Below are 13,276 nucleotides of genomic sequence, written 5' to 3'. Positions count from 1 at the left end.
AATGTCGATTACCTGTAACAGAGTATTTATTGCAGGAGATACTTCACTTAGGCTAAGTAAAAACCTTGAGTACTATCTCCAGTTTCCAACAGGTAGTCAGCGGCAGGCTCTTAGCATTATTATGACGACAAACCTATAGAAGTCAAGTTCATTCAGTTTGACTTCTAACGGGTACAAATTATAATAAACTATTATCTTTTGAACCAAGCCACTCTCATGAATCTTCCAATGGCTGAGCAACAGGCAGGAGGAGGAGTTATAAAGCCAGACATGGAAAAAACGAAACTTCTTCCTCCTCCTCCAGTTCTCACACAACCAACCGGTACAGCAGACGGATTGAGCCCGCGCTGCGAGCCGCACAGCACGGGCCCAGAGTGTGCGTCGCCTCGGTACATAGGACCGGAGGATCGGGGCTATATCTGGGGGCTGGAGTGGAAGTCCCGTCCCCCCCTTACCGTCCCCCGTCCCTCCTCCTCCTCCTCCTCCATCCACCCACCACCACCCCGACGACAGGAATGTGACACACCGACAGCAGCGACCCATCCGCGGCCGAACATCAGCACACATTACCGGGGGAGAGAGAGAAAGAGAGACGGGATCCTCCCCTCTCCGTGGTCCATCGATACCTAACAGGACAGGACGGGACAAGTTGCTGCACAGTTGAAAGGTACTTAAAGGTAGGAAGTATAGAACATTATAGGCACAAACTAGTTTGTGGACTTATTGGAGAATATATTGTGCAGTCGACACACTTACCATGGTTTAAATACGAAATCATATTCGTTCTGTTCTGCGTGCTGTTCTTTTTCTACCTTAGTTGTTAGAACGGCATAAGAAAGTGACATTCCGTTGAGTTGACTCTCTGCTGACTAGATAGATATAGACTGTCTATTAACCTACCTGCACTGACGCTTTATGCTGGATTAACGTGTTATAAAACACAACAATGGCTTCACAGCTTCAGACTATATCCTTCTATAACAAGTTGTATTACTGGACGGAATTACTGCAAAGACTTTATTATGATGATTGGCATTTGGCAGCAATGGCAGCTAGGGCTGATTGTTGTACTCTGTAACTGTATTGTATATAGGAGACATTTGGCAGCCACAGGTCAAACACAAAGACACTAAATATAGGAGCCAATAGATTATTATTATTATTATTATTATTATTATTAGTTATTAGTATTATTATTAGTGTGGGGCTATTTGTATAACAGCTGCAAGCATTGAGTATACTCAATTGTCAATTGTATAGTAAGCCTATATTGATATTGGTCAATATATAATTAAAAAAATAAATTTATTGATTGATTGCCACCCTTTTGTTTACTTTTGGATCCATGTTGAACTTTTAAGTCCTAACAGTTTAAATAGTGATTGATTGATTGATTGATTGATTGAATACTTTATCAACGTTGAAAAACAGTTAGATCCGTACAACAATGTAAACATGACGTAAGGTGTTTTCACGCTAACATCATGTCATGATCTATTTATTAGCTTTTCATGTGAATGTCTAAAGAAAGATGCATTCATAATAATAACGCATTGCAAAAAGTACAAATGTTGAGAATAGCCTGATCAGAGAACAACAAATCACCACCACCACCACCACCATCATCAGTCATTGTTGTGTAACAGTATATTTACAGTATGTTGGACTGTACGCTGGTTGAATTCCACGCTGTGACTTTAGAGCAAGGCATTTCCCTGCAGTACAGTCCTCTGTAGACTTTGATCTGTTGGGCGTGTTCGTCATAATAACAACGATAACACCTACACTATGTACACACACACACACACACACACACACACACACACACACACACACACACACACACACACACACACACACACACACACACACACACACACACACACAGCAAAGACGTGTAAAGTGAGTTAGTTTCATGGACATAGAGTCTCTGCACAGGCAGGAATAGTTCAGCATGTGATTGTTCTAACCTTGTTAGACTGAGAATAAAAGGATGCAATGTTTGCTAGGAGGGGGATTTTTATTACCGCGCATGTGTGCACGTGTGTGTGTGTGTGTGTGTGTGTGTGTGAGAGAAAGAGAGAGAGAGAGAGAGAGTAAGGATAATGACAATGAATGAATGAGTGAATCTATTATGACAACAGTTTCGTGAGGGAACTTGAACGTGAAAACGAGAGCATCATCTTCGGTTGTTTTTGTTTTTTTTAAATCACCATAAACAATCCGTCAGTTCTGAGAACAGGTTGGACCGTGTGTGTGCACACACTATAGTCTACACTCATTCCCCACATACAGTGATTAGGCAGTCAGACAGAATGGTAAATAGTGCATTTATATAGCACTTTTATCCAAAGCACTTTACATAGATTGTGCATTACATTCACCCATTCATTCACACACCGATGGCGGAGGAAACCATGCAAGGCACCAACCTGCACATCAGGAGCAATTAGGGGTTCAGAGTCTTGCTCAAGGACACTTCGACACTAACTCTGGAGGGAGCCCACAGGGATTGAACCGGGAACCTTGCGGTTGCCATCCGACTGTTCTACCGGCCACTCTACCCCTGAGCAAGGGGGTGGGTAAGGGCTCAAGATATACCACATAGTCTTTTGAATACAATAAAATAAAACATATTTTAGTCATCCGGAAATGTAGTCATCCGGAAAGTTAGTCTAGTTTTAGTTGACTAAATCTACAGTTGATTTTGTTTGATACAGTTTTATTTTGGCGAGCCTCGTCGTGATGGCAGATTTTACACCTGCTTGCATGGACAATGACAATGGCCGATCTACAAGCTGCGATGCTTTGTGAGCTTGTAGATCTGCTAATTTCAGAGCACATGAAACAAACATAAAAGACTTGTCTCTTATAGTTCTACAGGATCTCTTCTCCACTAGTCCCTCCCTGACATTTTATCTGTTGGCGAAATTGTCAACATAATGATTTTTGTCATAGCTCGGTAGTAGTAGTTTTGCGGTGTACACTATACGGGGGGGGGGGGGGGGGGGTGTCTCAGGGGTAGAGTGGCCGGATGGCAACCATCCTGGTTACCAAACCAAATCCTGGTTGCCAGCTCGAACCCGGGCTCCACCAGAGTTAGTGTCGAAGTGTCCTTGAGCAAGACACCGAACCCCTAATTGCTCCTGATGTGCAGGTTGGTGACTTGCATGGTTTCTGCCGTCATCGGTGTATGAATGTGTATGTGTGTGTGTGTGTGTGTGTGTGTGTGTGTGAATGGGTGAATGTAATGCACTATAAAGTGCCTTGGATAAAGGCGCTATATGAATGCACCATTTACCATTTACACAGCCACAAAAAGAGAAGTAACACATGTAAATGATTTTTGGCATTGTTGATCGTACAGAGGTTAAAATTATTGTACAAAATAGGATAATTATCGTGCTACATCTGGCAACAGTGCAACGCACTAGTGAGCTGCGATCTAACATATATAAATGACAGATAGGTGGCGCTGCTCTCACCTCACCGTCCTGTGAAGAAGTGACAGTTGGAGGTCCTGAGCATGATCCGCTATAGCTAGGCTATGGCCATGCAGCCGTTTACCCTCCCAAACCTGTTTCCTATAGGTGGCACCCCCCCAACCACACACACAGACACACACACACCTACCCTGTCTGCATTCACAACACATCAACAACTGTACAGTTATGCCAGATCACTCAGTGATAAGTGTTTGTTCAGTGAGGTGTGTGTAGGTGTGTGTGTGTGTGTGTGTGTGTGTATGTGTGCGCGCACGTGTGCGTGTGCGTGTGTGTGTGAGAGAGAGAGACAGAGACAGAGAGACAGAGAAAGAGAGAGAGAGAGAGAGAGAAAGTAGGCTATGTTCTTATACGAGGTATGTGTTGAAACCCTGAATCAGCTGAGTCGCTGTGTTTCCTCCCTTTCACACGTGTTGAGACAGATCATCATCGCAGGTTGATCTCTCTCTCTCTCTCTCTCTCTCTCTCTCTCTCTCTCTCTCGTCCGCACAGGCATCCAGAGAATGAGCTACTTTACACGCTCTCCGAGCGTGTAAAGAACCTGTCTGAATAATGTCCAGGTCATTAGATGTGGATCTTCGAGTGCTTTGTGTGATTCTGAAGGTGTGTTGGATGATGACGTCCGTCCGTCCGTCCGGGCCAGTGTGGCTGCCAGCGTGCGTGCGTGCGGCGGACGTTCAAATATGTTCACGTCAAGCACCCCCCCCCCCCCCCAATTTGATTTCAATAAGAGGACGAGGTCAAATAGTTTTATTGAATGAAAGATAACATTGTGGCGATTAGACTCCATTTACATGTACAGTACTGTATGAGATTCATAGCTTTTAATGGAGAGAACTCCTCATTGGAGTCGTCTATCTAGACGCTGCTGGTGGCGGAGCAGATGAACCTCCTTCCTCCTCGACGCTAGACCATTGAGAGAAGGTGGAGTTGGCGAGGGAGGTGGAGTTGGCGAGGGAGGTGGGGTTGAGAGAAGGTGGAGTTGGCGAGGGAGGTGGAGTTGGCGAGAGACCAGGTGGAGTTGGGGGTGAGTCGGGTGACCCATTTTTATTTGAAAAATCGTAAAGATGTGGCGCAAATCTTTGAATATAAGAGCGAATGCTTTTAACTCAAATATTTGCTTCTGAGGGGGTCCCTGGAACAACATATTTTCAGATGGGGGTCGGCGGCCAAATACAGATAATTCTGGGGGTCCTTGACATGAAATAGTTTTTCAGAAAACTGTTACAATTTAGAAGACATTTTGTAGAATCGTCCTCAGGTCGAAATGGGTTAATGCCTCCAAGTGCAGATCTAGGGTCATGATTTACCAATTCACTGACTCATTTTGGAAAGCCGAGTCAGTGAGGTGATTTAGTAAATTCACACAGTTGTTTTGTGATATGGCGAAATGATCATATATTTGGTCCATTTTTGGCCCTGCAAACAACAACATATTTCCAGATGGGGGTCCGCAGCCAAATAGGCTACAGATCATTTTGGGGGTCCTTGACATGAAATAGTTTGAGAACCACGGACATAGAAACGTAGGTATTTCAGAAAACTGTCAGGATTTAGAAGATTTTTTTTTTAAATGGGTTAGAGGCGGACTTGCAAGTCCAATTGCTCGCCTGATTGGTTCAGACTGCAGATTGGCTATAGAAGTGCTCACCTGTCCAAGCTGTGGTGGAGATCTTCCTCGTTGAATTCACGCTCAGAGCTACATGTGTACTTGTTGTCGATTGGCTGAGCAAAGTATAGGCCTATACATTACATACTGAGGATAATAGTTATAGGGCAGAAAAGTGATTGGCCGGAATGACATTTGTGATGATTTGATTGGCTGAGCAAGCATGGAATGTGATGTGCAAGTGAGGGGCGCTCGATCTTACTGTGTAAGGGGGAGGGTCCTTGTTTGAGACCACTCTTTTAGAGAACCCACTGGAGGGATAGTAATGGAACTTTTAAAGGCAGGAGGCAGCGGTGGCCGAACGGTTTGCGGAGCGGTCTTGATATCGGAATGTCGCTATAGTTCGTATCCCCGGACCGGCATGTTAAAAAATGACCACCGCTGAAGTGCCCTTTGGACAAGGCATTGAGCCCCCTACCATGAAATGTTCTATATGAGCAGGGCCTGGCTGTAAACAAGTTATTGAGCTTAGTCCAGTTACCCTGCAGGGTAAACATGGTACCTTTCCTTTTCTTCCTGTGAGCAAAGAAAAACGCAACAAAACATCCCGACCGGGCGTCCGATCTCGCGAGGAAGAAAGAGATGTTTATCATCACAAAGAGAGAGAGAGAGAAACGAGATCTTCCATCATGACACGCCGCACGGCGGCGGTAAAACACACCGCGGGGTTGCTATAACGACAAAACAAAGCAGCGTCCTGTGTCTGTTGTGTGCGCGTCTATATCCACCCTGCTGTAGGTTGGACTGCTTGTTGCTTCATCCTAGCATGATTCGACACACACACACACACACACACACACACACACAGGTCCCCCAGGCCTTATCTAGGGCACCATTTCCCTGGGGTGGGGGGGGGGGGGCACTGAAAGACTTCAGTGCACTGTGCTTACACATGTTGCGACCGAAGTAAGCACAATGCAAGGAATGAATGCATTCGCCATGCATGTATCCGAAGGAAGTCTGATCCAATCACTTTTAGATTTCTCCAGTTTATTCCTGAGTTTAAGTTTTGTTGTATTCAAGATCTGATTTTAGGCATGTTTAAGCCAACAGGAAAATCCGTGTTGAGGTTCTTAATCCACATTTTTTCATTAAAACGTCTTCTTTGTCCTACTGTCCAGTTGGGGTTGTGTTGAAGTCCAGCGCCTTTTAGAGCTTCAATGCCGTGAGCCATGAAATGTTGCACCAATCTTGTGGTTGTCTTTTTTGCATTGTTAATATTGTATCTGTGTTGTCCCAGCCTTGTAGCTATTGTTTTACCCGTTTCTCCGACATATTGTAAACCACATTTTTCACATGTGGTTAAGTAAATGCAGTTGCTGGTTCTGGCTGTTATTTGTTGTTTAATCTCCAACACGCGTTTTGTAGTTCTATTTTTGACTAATTGTTTGGGTTTGAAGTATTCTGGTCCCTGGCGTGCTGGTGTGTCCTTTTAGCTTGCTGTGTACTAGATAGTCTTAGGTTTTTGTGTTTTCTGTAGGCCGATATAATTTTATAATCTTTTAGAAGATCAGGTCCCCCAGGCCTTATCTAGGGTGAGGGTTTGAGATAGGTTGTAGTTGTAGGACTAATGACCGGTCTAACCAAATGACTAGTCTAAACCAAAAACTGTCTAAACTAAGTACTGCAACCCTATTTTTCAATAGCTAAAGTGTAACATAATGCTTAAAACACCAAAAGGGGTTCCCGCCCAGTATGGGTTCCTGGCAGGATCCGCTGGGAGAAACTAGACGCAGCTGCTGGACATGAAACTAATTAATTAGAGCGACAGAGAGAGAGAGAGGAGTGAGTGAGTGTGTGTGTGTGTGTGTGTGTGTGTGTGTGTGTGTGTGCGCGCGCGTGTGTTTGCGTCAATTTAACAAAGGTGCAGATGATCAGAAATCAGCAGAGAGTGAGCGACGTTTGCGCTACTGTATGCCGAGTGGACTAGTCGGTCCCAGGCTTTATTTTTCTCCCTGGAAATGAAAACGTCTGGGTTTCCGAGGCTGTATAAATCGCTCTGAATTAAGAGCGTCTGATAAATGCCAACAACATTGTAAATTGAGTAAAGGCATAATGCTAAAGCTGTGCTGCCACCGATCCTGTATAACTTCCAATACGGAATACACCATTGTTCAGTTCACTCTGCTTAACCCATTCAGGACGGGAACCCCTTTAGGTGTTTGAAACATTATGTTATACTTTAGCTATTGAAAAATAGCAGATCTACAAGCTCGTAGCGGGCCACCGAGTGCCGCGCTACGAGCTTGTAGATCTGCTATTTTTGAACAAGCGTGATAATGTTGCGCAAATCTTTGGATATATATTCTTTCAGAGCGAACTCAAATCTTTGCTTCTGGGGAGGGGGGGGGGGGGGTCCCTAGAACAACATATTTACAGATGGGGGACGGCGGCCAATTACATACGTTTTGGGGTCCTTAATGGCATGAAATATTGACCACCACTGACTGATATAGAAACATAGGTTTTTCCGAAAACTGTTAGAAGCCATTTTTTTTTATTTCGACGTCAGGCCTAAAATGGTCAGACCTGGGAGAGATGGCCACTCCGTCTGGTGTCGTGCACACACTCTCTGTCTGTGGTATAGAAACTAAGACAGTCTGTGTTTTTTTTACACACACTTTCTGTTAGGGATGCACCTAAAAGGAAATCCTTTTTAGCCGCATTTTGCTCACGTCATCACAACAAAACATTAGGTTACGTATAGGTCATGGGCAGACAGTGGGTCGTGGACAGACAGTGGCCTTGTGGTTAGTGGCCCTGAAACTCGGACGTCGGGCGTTCGATCCCCTGCCGGGTCATACCAAAGACCCAATTCCGAGCTCCCAGCATCAAAGGGTTGGATTGGAGGGGTCAAATCTACTAATCAAATGATTCCCGAGCGCGGCACGGCTGCAGCTCACCGCTCCTTGGCTGCGGCTCTCGGCTCCAAGAGAGATGGGTCAAATGCGGAGACCAAATTTCACTGCGGTAACGTGTGTGACAAATTGTATGACTTTGACTTTGATGGGTTCCCAAAGTGGGGTCCGGGAACCCCTGGGGGTACTTGAGGGAGCTCAAGGGGGTACCTAGCTCAATTAGAGATAGTTTGGAACCAAATTGACCCCTTATGGGTCTGTAACTCAGAGAGTGTACAAATGGACCTATAACGGGTCCATTTGGTTCCATTTGTACACTCTCAGAGTTAAATTTACAAGTGGTTTTACAATATAAATTGGTGTCCCAGCGATAGAGATGCCATTAAATCGGGGGTCTGTAGCATAATGCGTGTGAATGTCCACATGTCCATGATATTAATATATATTATATATTTCGGAATCACTGCTAGAGCCGTAAAAATCCTCCCTTATCGGGGTCACTGTTTTCAAACGGGGGCCTAATACATTTTTATTTGGGGGTCCTTGACACGAAAACGTTTGGGGACCAGTGCCACTGACGTAGGTGTTTTGACTACTCAGTGATATTCTTTCGGCCTATTCGGGGTCAAAACAGAAAAGGCCGAAAATGCGGCCTATATATTATATAGCAGCTATACGTCCAAAACCCAAATATGTACGAGCTGCGTTCGCTTCCCGCGTTTGCGCGTCTTACTGGTATATAATATATAATATTCCGTGCATCACTACCTTCTTTCTTGTATTTTTACTCACACACACAGTCTGTCTGTGGTAAATGGTGGCTTTACATAGATTGTGCATTACATTCACCCATTCACACACACACACGACAGACAAAACCAGGCAAGGCACCAACCTGCACATCAGGAGCATTTTAGGGGTTCAGAGTTTTTTGCTCAAGGACACTTCGAGACTAACTCTGGGGAAGCCCGGGTTCGAACTGGCGACCTTGCTGTTACCATCCGGCCACTCTACCCCTGAGCCACCGTCGCTATGGTAGAAAGACTGTCTGTGTTTTTTTACACACACACACACACACACACACACACACACACACACACACACACACACACACACACACACACACACACACACACCGTCTGTCTGTGGTAGAAAGACATTGTGTGGATTTTAACCCATTCTGGGCGGGAAGGGAACTCCTTTTGGTGTTTTAAGCATTATGTCATGCTTTAGCTATTGGAAAATCTCAGATCTATTTTTTCTATATACTTTTAACATATTTTCAGATGGGGGTCGGCAGCCAATTACATACAGTACAATGTCCTTGACAAGGAAATGTTTGAGAACCACTGACATCATAGAAACATGAGGTTTTTCAGAAAACTGTGATGAGGGAATCCAGGTTAGAGCTCATCCTGCAGACGGTATATACGCACCGTCCTCCTCCTGCTATACGTCGGAGATTTATCGATTATCTCGCTGCAGGGCTGAGCTGAGCTGAGCTGAAGGCTGTCCTCACTTTGGTTGATTTGGCCTCAGATAATTGGAGATAAGTATGCAGGGGGAATGTCGGAGGTCTAACGAGCACACAATTCCATCGTGTTGTACGGACTTGGACGACACGCTGAACTCTTTCCGTGCGTACAAGGAGCATGTGTTCCCCAACGTGGCTGCGTGCTGCTGCTGAGACTCTGAGAGAGTCTAGAATAGAAATGGAGGGGAAGGCATACTTTGGTTTAGAAATAGCATTGGTTAGACATAGTATTGGTCTGACTGGATCGGTGAGGGGTGCGTTGAGACGACCGGATTAAGGTTGGTGAGGGACGCGTCAAGGGTTGAGAGAGGGTTAAGGTTATAGGTTTAGGTGTGCTGCCCCATGGGATCTTATGGCTATAGGGTGAGGGTTTGAGATATCGGACCAATGGCACAGCATGTCTAACCAAAACCACACAGGCCCATACTGTACGTGGGACCCTGTTTCCACTTGTAAATTAAATGAACATGAAGGATTTTTTACGCTCGATTCGTGGCTTGGCCGTGTGTCTTTGCACAGAGAATAGCAAGGTCTAAAACAAGCAGCCAAACATACGTCAGTCAGTGGTTCATTAGTTACGTCGGAGGGGGATTCCCTGAAACCTTCGTGGAACTTTCCTTTGGGTCCACGCGGCGGCGCGGACAGAAACGGCAGCAGCAGCAGCGTGCCACAAGTCTCTGAAGAACTGAGTCAGGCTTGTTGAGGAAACAGGATGTCGGCTATATTACAGTGAATGCAGTGCCTGGTCCGAGGCCCTAGGCTGCTGGTGACTCACCACCACCACCACGGCCAGGCTGTGGCCACTGGTAGGCTGATTGCAGGGTGGGGCGGGACACGACTGCTGCTTGGACCCTTTGCTATCGTTACCCAGGGTGCCCCCGGGGGCGTGAGTGTGTGTGTGTGTGTGAGACTGTTCTGCTGTGCAAGTGGAACACGTCATACTCGATCCTTGAGCTGCTACGGTATTATACGACCTTACCTTACACACACCCGTTCAGCTCACGCACGCACGCACGCACGCACGCACGCACGCACGCACGCACGCACGCACGCACGCACGCACACACACACACACACACACACTGGGTCAGACATACATGGAACACTACACACACACACACACACCCTGGCTGCTACTGGCTGGCTGGTACACTGTGTTACCCAACAAGCACATTAATGCTGGAAAGAAAAAAAAACTTCACTCACATTCCCAGCTTTTATATGAGTCCCAAAATAGCTGCAAGATTCCCCCAAAGTCCTCTCTCTTGTTTTCTTAACATTTGTGACCAGATATGTCTCAGGGGATGCCATTGGATTTTGATATGACATGAAAGCAGGGGAATCATAGCTTCAAATTGACATAGTGGTTGTTCAGTTTGACCCACCGGTTTTGGAGATATGGCTTATAGAGTGTAGTCAATGTCTTGCAGAAAATAGCGAGTTGAGAAAACAGGCTTGAAAGGTTCACTTACATTACACCTAGCTACATGTTTAAGCATTTATGTTGATTTCAGCTCTGACATTTGTTTCAGACATGCTGAAGAGCATGTGAAGAGGAGGGGGGGGGGGGGGTCCCTGGAACACCATATTTTCAGATGGGGGTCGGCGGCCTATTACATAATAGTTTTTGGGGACGGGGTCCTTGACGTGAAGTTTGAAAACCTTTGTTTCAGAAAACTGTCAGGATTTAGAAAGACTTAGTAGAATCGTCCTCAGGCCGGGTTAATGACAAAGAGTGCTTTACTGAGCAGACCTACATTAATGACAAAGAGATGTGTGCCACACATCTAGGACTGAATGGACGAAGGTCACATGGTGTCATCTTGCATGTCAACGTTTGTTGCTGTTTAGACTCTGTCATTCATGCATGACGTTCAATCTGCCGGGCCTTGCTGTGTTGATTATCATGATTTAGTTTTAGTCGCAGTCCTTTGAACACGTTTTCAATTAGTTTTAGTCATGTATTGGTCATCTCATCTGAAATGTGTTAATCTAGTTTTAGAATGTATGTTTTAAAATGTATTTTTGGTGGACCTTGATGGTAATGGTATGGCTGACTTGGTTGCATGCTGAAAATAGCAGATCGACAAGCTCACAACGTGTCGCGGTGAGACACGTTGTGAGCTTGTCGATCTCTGCTATTTTCAGCAACGCAACCAAACATAAAATGACTTGTCTTTTAGTTCTACTGGATATCTTCTCCCTAACATTTTAGTGTATAGTTTGTATTGACACAATTGTCAATGGATTTAGTCTTCGTCTTAGTCATCATAGCGTAGTTTTTATTTCGTTTTCCTCAGTGAAAAAAGGTAGTCGACGAACAGTTTTACTCGACGAAATCAACACTGTTGCCTCGTTGTTGTGTGTCCACTCCTCACATTGTTAGTATGGAGATCTAATAACAACCCAAATTATGTTTCTTTGTTCGTGTTTACGGAGCACAGAGACTGTCACCATCACATATAGCAGTGTTGTTTTCGTCGACTGATACTATGACGAAAAATGTTCGTCGACTGCCTTCTTTCACTGACAAAAACTACATGAAAATTGAAAACTAAATAAAAATAAAAACTAAGCCATGATGACTAAAACTATGACTAAATATACTGTTAAGTAAGTCATTTTACACTCGTTGTTGCATGCTGAAAATAGCAGATCTACAAGCTCACAAATCTCACGCGCAGACGCACGCGATCTTTAGCAGCATTAGGGCTCAGATTGAAGTCAATGACGATAATAGGAGCTTAATAAAACTTGAATCCGAGATCGCGGGTCGTATAGTCCCGAGTGGAACTGGAAATGGAGCGCGCAGCCATAATGATAAAGGGAGAGAATGTGGTTTAACATGTACATCATTTACACCCCTAACTGTAAACGGAAATATATCTCCACAACATAACTGCACACTGTAGCTCTGTCTGTCTGTAATGCTGTTAAGAGTGGCTTTAAAGTCAATTTAGGTTGTCATGTAAACACGGCTGTCAAGTACAGCTGTGACAGCTGATTGGCAGCCAGTCTGATGTACGGTACAGTTACAGTACAGTTACGGTACGGTACAGTACGGTACAGTACAGCACAGATCGAAGGTGACACAGATTTCACCTGTAACTACAACCTCAGTGCGTTTACTCAATGAGCGAACATGTCTGTCTGTCTGTCTCGGTGGTGGAAAGTAACTAAGTACATTTACTCGAGTACTGGTACTTAAGTACAACCTTGAAGTATTTGTACTCTACTTGAGTATTTGCAGTAGCCAAAGCTTTTACTTTCACTCCACTACGTTTATTTAAAAACTTTAGTTACTTTCAAAGTAACTGGTAAATAATGTCTGCATGTTTTGTAATAATAATCAAAGTTTAACTTTGCAGACTTTGATTAGTATTACAAAACAGACATTATCCAAATGAAAATAGCCGGTGAGCTTGTAGATCTGGCTATTTTCACAAGATTTTTGTATGTATTTTTGAAAACGTATGAAATACGTACTTTCTACCTTTGGATAATTCTGAACTTTTACTTGTAACAGAGTAATTCTACATTGCAGGATCGAGTACTTTCTCTCTCTCTCTCTCTCTCTCTCTCTCTCTCTCTCTCTCTCTCTCTCTCTCTCTGTTCTCCTGTTCCCATATTCTTCTCTCTCTCTCAGGCAGGCTTAATTTACATATTGCTCTAAAAAAACAAAACCAGATAGGATTTCACTTGACACCGTAAT

At 44.5% G+C, this 13,276-nt stretch overlaps 1 protein-coding gene across 2 annotated transcripts in view; it reads left to right on the top strand.

Moving 5' to 3' along the window:
* Window positions 1-304: 304 nt before the first annotated feature.
* The window catches only part of fam83hb (family with sequence similarity 83 member Hb), a 60,391-nt gene continuing 47,419 nt past the window's right edge, over window positions 305-13,276 (top strand). The window contains exon 1 of one of the 2 annotated variants that reach the window (XM_080787640.1): window positions 305-667. The gene's annotated coding sequence lies outside the window, so the exon portion shown is untranslated. Of the gene's footprint in view, window positions 678-13,276 lie in introns of both variants that reach the window. The other variant, XM_080787641.1, reaches the window with a different exon arrangement.

The sequence above is a fragment of the Protomyctophum bolini genome (genome assembly GCF_963924005.1).
Source record: "Protomyctophum bolini genome assembly, chromosome: 17".
NCBI lineage: Eukaryota > Metazoa > Chordata > Actinopteri > Myctophiformes > Myctophidae > Protomyctophum > Protomyctophum bolini.
The sequence above is the reverse complement of the archived record's forward strand: the minus strand, read 5'-3'. Positions and strand labels throughout refer to the sequence as shown.